The sequence below is a fragment of the Durio zibethinus genome, chromosome 11 (genome assembly GCF_047325235.1).
Source record: "Durio zibethinus cultivar Kanyao isolate XHJ-2024 chromosome 11, ASM4732523v1, whole genome shotgun sequence".
NCBI classification, from domain to species: domain Eukaryota; kingdom Viridiplantae; phylum Streptophyta; class Magnoliopsida; order Malvales; family Malvaceae; genus Durio; species Durio zibethinus.
Window position 1 is genome coordinate 9,052,989 of NC_143172.1, and position 7,830 is coordinate 9,060,818.

General features: G+C 27.2%; 1 pseudogene across 1 annotated transcript; it reads right to left on the reverse strand.

Annotated features, from left to right (window-relative positions):
- Window positions 1–221: 221 nt before the first annotated feature.
- On the reverse strand, window positions 222–7,376 carry LOC111290154 (protein transport protein Sec61 subunit gamma-1 pseudogene; annotated as a pseudogene). The gene is made up of 7 exons (XR_016346651.1): window positions 7,373–7,376; window positions 2,904–2,989; window positions 2,598–2,785; window positions 1,503–1,563; window positions 1,209–1,304; window positions 816–851; window positions 222–520 (listed from the first exon to the last, which is right to left on the reverse strand). The product of XR_016346651.1 is annotated as a protein transport protein Sec61 subunit gamma-1 pseudogene (transcript).
- Window positions 7,377–7,830: the final 454 nt, after the last annotated feature.

Consider the following 7,830-nt stretch of genomic DNA (forward strand, 5'->3'; position numbering starts at 1 on the left):
TAAATATTATTGTTGCAAATAATTTTTTCCTAACAATATTGATCTTGTTAAAAATAGTAAATAAATATTTAGTAACAACTTCATTAACTTTAAAAATGACTAATATTGTTGTCAAAAATCATTACACAATGACATTCGTCTAGTTGTGATAATTAAAATATTTAATATTAATGAAATTTATAATTGAATAAAATTTCATGATAAAAAAAGGAGAGAATTCATTTTTAAAATAAAATTAATATATTAAAGAAATGCAATCATTACAGTACATTTGTTCTAACATGTATTACAACAACTAAAATTCCTAAATAAGTAAATAACATCCCAAAATATATTACAAAAATTAAATTTCCTAAATGAGTAATCTAAGATTTAGATCTTACAACTCTATTAAGTATCTTTCAAGGTTGATGGTGTAGTAAGTCCATATACTTGCTCATTTGGATGAATTGAAAGTTTTATAAAATCATATCCAGATTTCCTTAAGTGTTTTCATGTCTAGATCCAATGTATTTAGTGCCTGCAAAATAAAAACAACTTCGAAGTTAATAAAAACATGAAAAAATGAAAAGAAAAATGAATATCTTTCCTTTTCATCCAAAAGCAACAAATCAATATACTAAAATTGTCCATAGGTAAATCAACCAATGTAAATTACATCCCATTAAAAAAAAAAAGTAATTCACTCCTCAAAGCACGAAACAAAGGTACCTGACATGAAACTTATCATTCATATCCACAAATCACAACGAACCGTAAGTGGAAAAAATTGAATGTAAAACTGGATTAACCAGAAATGCAATATGCAATATTACCTTCCAATAAATCTTGAAAGAGGGTTATTTGTAATCCTACAAATTAAAATTAAGAAATCACTTAGATAAATATTCTTTCATATAAACCACACATAAATAAGTATGAACTTTGGTAAGTAAATTAGATCACATAAGTTACATCAAATTAAGGGTTCGGGGAAGGCAAGTGAAATGGAAAAAATAAAGCAAGAAAGACAACGACAAGATCTTTGCCGTAGGTCAGTGAAGGTATATGAAGCCCAAAGTATAAGGTGAAAAGAATCCTTCTTTTTTTAACCTTCAAGTGTTTTCTTCACATCAATATGAAATAAATCTGAAAAAAAACCCTTTAAATAGACTTTAGAAATGAAAGCAATCTTTACTGCAAACATCAAAAAAGAGAAAGAAAATTACCTTAGGATTCCGGTGAGGTTAGTTAAGAGACTAACTGAAAGAGGCAGGAATGGCACGATGGGAGACACACAGTGGCTCCATCGATTTACGGATCGACTGGGAGTGAAAAAGGAAGAGTGTGAGAGACAGAGAGGAAGGAAAAACGAATGAAATGCATATGATGTCCAATTGGCAAATGAGATATTCCCATAAACTTTTATTAAGGATAAAGAACCAAACCATCATTATGAAAAGAGCACCTCAACATAGTAGCACATAAAATTGAAGGTAATCTGGAGTAATTCATTTGATTACCTAGTAGAGCTGCTTTGGTAAGCTGAGAGGCCTCACGTTTTTCTAGCTTATTAGGAAACACCTGAAAAGCCATTAATAAATTAAACTTATAATTGGAAAAGATAAGAAATTAACCAACACTAACATTCCCCGCCTTTTTCCACATATTTAACAAAGTTGTTAAAATCAACATTATATAATAATTGCTATAAGTATAAGAACTCCAAAACAATGCCATTACCACTATTTCATTGTTTATTACTCCGTAGTTTTTAAAAATAAGTAAACACAACTAGAATATTTTTCTTACAACTGATCACATCTTAGTTATAGGCCCTTTGATTTTGTTAGGCAACATTATTAAAGTATACAAATCCATTGGGAGACAGAGATAGGAAATAATTTTTGTTCTTGGTTATCTGTTTATTCATCAGTGGTTCTTTAGGGAATAAGTCCTTAACTATGCTTGCATCAGTTAGGATGCCCAAATGATCTTTAATACATTTTCTTGTGTTTATTGATGGATGCAATGTGATCCATTTATAGATGACAGAATAAAACATTAGTATACTAAGCGAATGAAGATAATTAACCAAAAAAATTGTGATAATGAACACAAAATGAAGAGCGATTGTTATATTACGTGCATGCTTGCATATAAGCTTATGCTAAGTCTATCTCTTATTCTTCTAGTTACTTTATCTATTTCTTTTTACATTTTCTACAAACTGAAAATTGATTAACTAAGTAAAAAGAATATGATGCAAAGAAAACGTGAGTTGAACCCCCAACATCACCTTTTCAAGTAATTGAGAAAGAATTCAGTCATGCAAGTAGCATACATGATCATTTTAAACTCTCTCTGCATACCTCTAGGTCTAAGTGGATTATCATTATCTTAATTTCTCACAGTTTGTAATGCTTCTACTGAAATTCCAGAACAGCAGATGTTTTAAATAGCATAACTCATTTCATGATTCCAAAAAAGGCTACTACTTCAAAATTTGACAAATTTTCGCTAATTGACTACATTTTATCTTCCATAAACATAAGAAAAATCCTCTAATTAGAGTCCTCCAAATGCAAACCATTTTTGTAGATTAGATTAAAACTTACGTGTAATCATGCACACAAATGCAAAATTAGATACCACAAGCATCCAAAAACCGAGTCAACAAGTCATAATTATCGAAGCAGAACCAACGATGATGTTATTGGCAGGAATAAAGATGAGTTTAACGAAGAATTCAATGAATTCCAACATTAAAAACCAATTGCTGGACGGATAGCCACCTTTTTGAAGTCTGCATACAAAACAATCAGCATTCTCCAATAAAAAAAATTAGATCTTTACAAAAACCTTAAAAATTTAAAAAGATATACTTTTTTCTTTTAAAAAGAAGGAAGGGGGAGGGGGGGTACCTGTGTGATCGGGCTTGTGGCAGCGCTTGACAAGATGGAGGCAAAGTCTCTCAAAAGATCGGTGATGGAGTCGAAGGCATCCAATTCTTATCTCTCTGGCTCTCTCACTTAACGAAATCGAATGTTAAGAGAAAAGATTTTGAAGAATTTTTTTTTTATTGAGCAAGAGTCGTTCCGTAAATGCAATTTTATGAAACGTGGAGTTAGTTTTATAATTTGGTGGGTAGTACATAGCAGCGGACGAGACCTTTTTTTAGTCAAATAAAAAAAAGTCAATTTTGGCCACAACATAGGTGCCCATAATATTTAATTGTTTTATTTGTTAATTTTTTTCAATATCCATCCACTCCATAATATTTGTTTTTGTTTTTTTTATTCCTTTAAAAACATGGATTGTATAATCATGAAATTTGTGAAATTAAAGATTGAAAGATTGTCCCATACTCCATTAATGTATATTTATAAAATTAATTGATATGATAATTAAATTGATATGGGTTAATATTTTAATTATGCTTGTTCAATTTAAAAATTTTACTATTAATATATGTAAGAATAGCCCTCCAAACATTTGGTGATTATTTTTTTATAGATAAAAATGATCTCCTGAATCCCTTAATAGAAGCACTACTAGAAGTCAAGAATGATGCAAATTTAAGCTAAAATACTTTAATGTAAATCTCAAAAATATAATTATCTATTTTGAAACTCTATAATACTTGAAATTAACTATATTTTATCAAATTTAAACAAATTCAAATAAGGTTTTTTTTTAATATATATTTTTCTTAACTTACTCATACAATCTTAAATGAATAAAACATCATCATCATCATTTTATTATTATTATTAAGTGAGTAAATTAATAGCATTATTGGTAAAAAAATTAAATAATATTAGAAATTGACTCTGTGGATGTCAATAAATAACTTAGATTCAAACTGGGGATATGCCTGCAGTTCATGAATGATGTTTGGAAAGTTATTGACTTAATCATAAAGCAAAAGTTAATTCGATTCCTAAAAGTAATATTTTAAAATTAAGAACAACATCCAAAAATTAAAGAAGAACCAAAATGAGAATTATAATCACAATGATAGTTATAAGTAATTCAGAAAAGAAATAGAAGTTAGTAAGTAATAGGTCATATCTGTTCATGAGTATATTTGAAATTAGTTCTCAAACAAATATCAATTTAGTTAGAAAACAAAATTTATATTCTTTATAGTATTAAATTAGTACAATCAATTAAATAAATTTTAAGATACAAAGTTTTTGATGTTCATTTAAGTATTTTTAATTTGAAATAAAATAATATTACAATTATAAGAATTGAACAAATACAATATAAAAGAAAGAGATTAAAATATTTTTAGAAATTGTTTTAAAAATTGTTACAAATCTAAAAGAATTTTGCAATGACAATTTTTTTTTTAAACTTTAAAGAAAATGATAGAGATTTTATAACAACTATTTTAACCATTGTGTAAAATATTTTTAAAAAGTTTAATTTAACAATAATTAAGCATGTCATTGTAAATCCAATAATATTTCAAAATGACTTTTTTTTTTTGTCGTTTTGAATATGGTATAGATATCGTATCAACATTTTTTATTGTTGTATAAAATATTTAAAAAGTCAATTAGGTAACGATAATAAAAAAATATTAAAAATATAATAGAATTTCATAATGATTTTTTTATTGTTTTTAATTTTATTATCAACTTTTTTTATCGTTATATAAAATATTTAAAAAGTCAATTAGGTAACAATAATAAAAAATTATTGCAAATATAATAGAATTTCATAATGATTTCTGTTTTAATTTTATAGGAATTAGCAACAACAAAAATTATCGCTACATAAAATATAAAAAAATTCAAATAAGTAATGACTATTAAAAGTTGTTGCAAATATAATAAAATTTTGCAACGATATTTTCAATTATTGTAAATTGTGGTTACTAAAAACCCATTTTTTGGTAGTGGAATATGGTTTGTAATCTTTGCTTATGATTTTCTCTTAATTATATTCATCATGCAATTTTTTTAGGATCTTATGAAAATCTTATAATTGGAAGTATGTATTTTGATATTTAGTATGTTATTTTCTATTTACCTTGGTTTTATTTTACTTGAGGACAAGCAAAAGTTCAAGTTTGAGAGTTTAATAACTCTATTTCATAGAATTATTTTTAATACTTAAATGAGTGATTTTTTGCTTGGTTCTTAGCTAAATAAGGTTCAATTTACTCTTAATGGACTTAATTTTTTATTTTGTAGGCAATCTTGAAAGAAATATTGAATCTTGAAAAATTGTTTTTATTGCATGAAACTGAAAATTTGAAATTTTGAGAAAGGCTTTAAGGCAAGTAACGGTGCCAGTCTCTTTAAGGTTTTATTTGTCTCCACCGTGTTATTTACTTGTAGGTGTGTAAAAGGGTTGCTGGTAGTAAATCTATAAGATACAATGAAGCCTAGTGATTGATTGTAATTTGTACTGACGAAATCAGTCCATTGAGAATTCATCAGTATATTACAAGATCATTGAACTTTTATAAAAGTTTTCTATAGCAAAACTTTTATAAAAGAAATCTGGAGTTTTGAAGAAGGACGAAGAGTTCTAAGAATTGTTTTTGTCTTTTTTAGAAAACTAAAGGAGCTTTTTATAAATAAATAAATGTCTTTTTCTTTTACAAACATAATTGTTTATTTTAAATAGATAGAAACTATTTATTTTTTGAACAATTAAAACTATTTATTTTGAATAAACTTATCTGTTTGTTTTGTACATATTTAATCATTTGTTCTTATTTGCCTATCTATTTTGGACAGATTTTAATTAATCAAACACTTATAAATTTTAAATAAATTTTTTTTACAAATTTTAAATAAAATAATATTTTATTTATTGCACTGCATATGCCAAGTGTCCAAGTGCCAAGTGTCATTAATTAAATATTCATATATACTAATTATTTAATTAATGCAAGACCAACCAAACTTGAAAAACCAAGCCCATGGTCATTAGCCATTTAAGTCCAACTACAGTGCACTTTTGCTCCTATTAATTTAAACGACTGTCTCATCATTTTCTTTTCCAATGTGGGATTATTTTTCATATTTTATTTTGAAAATTTCTAACAATTCCTTACCATTTTCAAAATAATCTAGATTTATGATGATCTTGGAAATCAATTGCTTAAATGAAGGTATATTCAGATTTGAACCTTCACTTAGTGAAAACAAGTTAAAGTTAACTGAAAATGGCATGGTAAATTATGCTTTGAACTAGCTATTCCATTTGGTTAACCAAACTTGTCTCACATAATGATTTCAACACCCAATGAATGCTCGGTAGCCAGTGACACTTTTATGGTCATGTGTCTATATCCTCTTTTCATGAGTGCTATTAGAGCCAAGCTCTTAAGCTTCTAGAAGTGGCCACACTTCACACTCACATAGGTAGCTCCCATCAAAAGTGTTTCCTTAATTATAACACTTTAACAATTTTATGTTATAGGTCTATTAAGAGTATATTATTCATCCATCCTTTACCATTATGGGTACCTAACACTTTTACCTAGGATGGAATTATAAATTTATTATAGTGATAGTAGTCACATATAAATGATGTACTTTGTCTCATTGAATTCAAGATTTGACATTATACTAAGCATTGAGTTAAGTTTCCATCATGGATAATTTTACTTTATGAGCTTAAGCCCCATCCTTATTAAGGTTTTTTTTATTAATTCTCTAGCAAGACGTTTGGTTAAAAAATCCATCAAGTTTTCACTAGACCTCACATAGTTTATAATGATTACTCCATCTGAAATTAATTACTGAACATAGCTATGTCTTAATCCAATATGTCTGGACTTTTCATTATATACTATAGTGATTACTCCATCTGAAATTATTTGTTGAACATAGCTATATCTTAATCCAATATATCTAGACCTCACATAGCTATATGCCATTACTAGAGTTACTTCACTATCACATCAGATAGAAATTAGGGAAATTAGTTTAGGTGATAAAGGTATTTCATTTAATAAATTTCTTAGCCATTTAGCTTCTTTAGTTGCTGTGGCTAATGCAATAAACTCAATTTCCATGGAAGAATCTGTTATGCATGTTTGCTTTATGAAACCTTAAAAAATGGCACCCTTACCAAGTACAAAGATCTAGCCGCTTGTAAAATTATGATTTTCCACATTAGTAATCCAACTAGCATCAGAATATCCTACAAAACTAAAGGATATTTGTTATAACACAATCCATAATTGATTGTTTTCTTCAAATACCTAAGTACTTTTTTAATTGTTTGCCAATGCAAGTTATTTGGATTACTTGTGTACCTACTTAACTTGCCAATAGCAAATGCTATGTCTGGCCTTTACAAGTTATTGTATACATTAGGCAAGCAATTACTCTTGCATATTACAACTAATCAATTGTCTTACCCATATTCAATACTAATTTTAGTTGAAAATCTATAGGTGTAGATACTGGAATACAGTAAAAAAGATCAAACTTTTTAAGTACTTTTTCAATATAATGTGATTGTCACAAAGTTATACCATTATCATTCTAAATTATTTTAATTCCAAGAATAACATCCATTATACCCATATCTTTCATTGAAAAATTATTTGATAAAAATTTTTTTGTTTCCTTTACTTGCTTTGAATCAATGTTAAGTATTAGCATATCATCCACATATAAGCAAACTATTACTCATTTACCATTTTCAAATTTGCTATATGTGCATAAATCAGACTCATTAGTTTTAAAACCATTAGTAAGAATGACTTCATCAAATTTCTTGTGACACTATTTTGGCGCTTGCTTAAGTCCATATAAGAACTTTACAAGCTTACAAACCTTATGCTCTTGACTTGGAATAATATGTCCTTTTTGT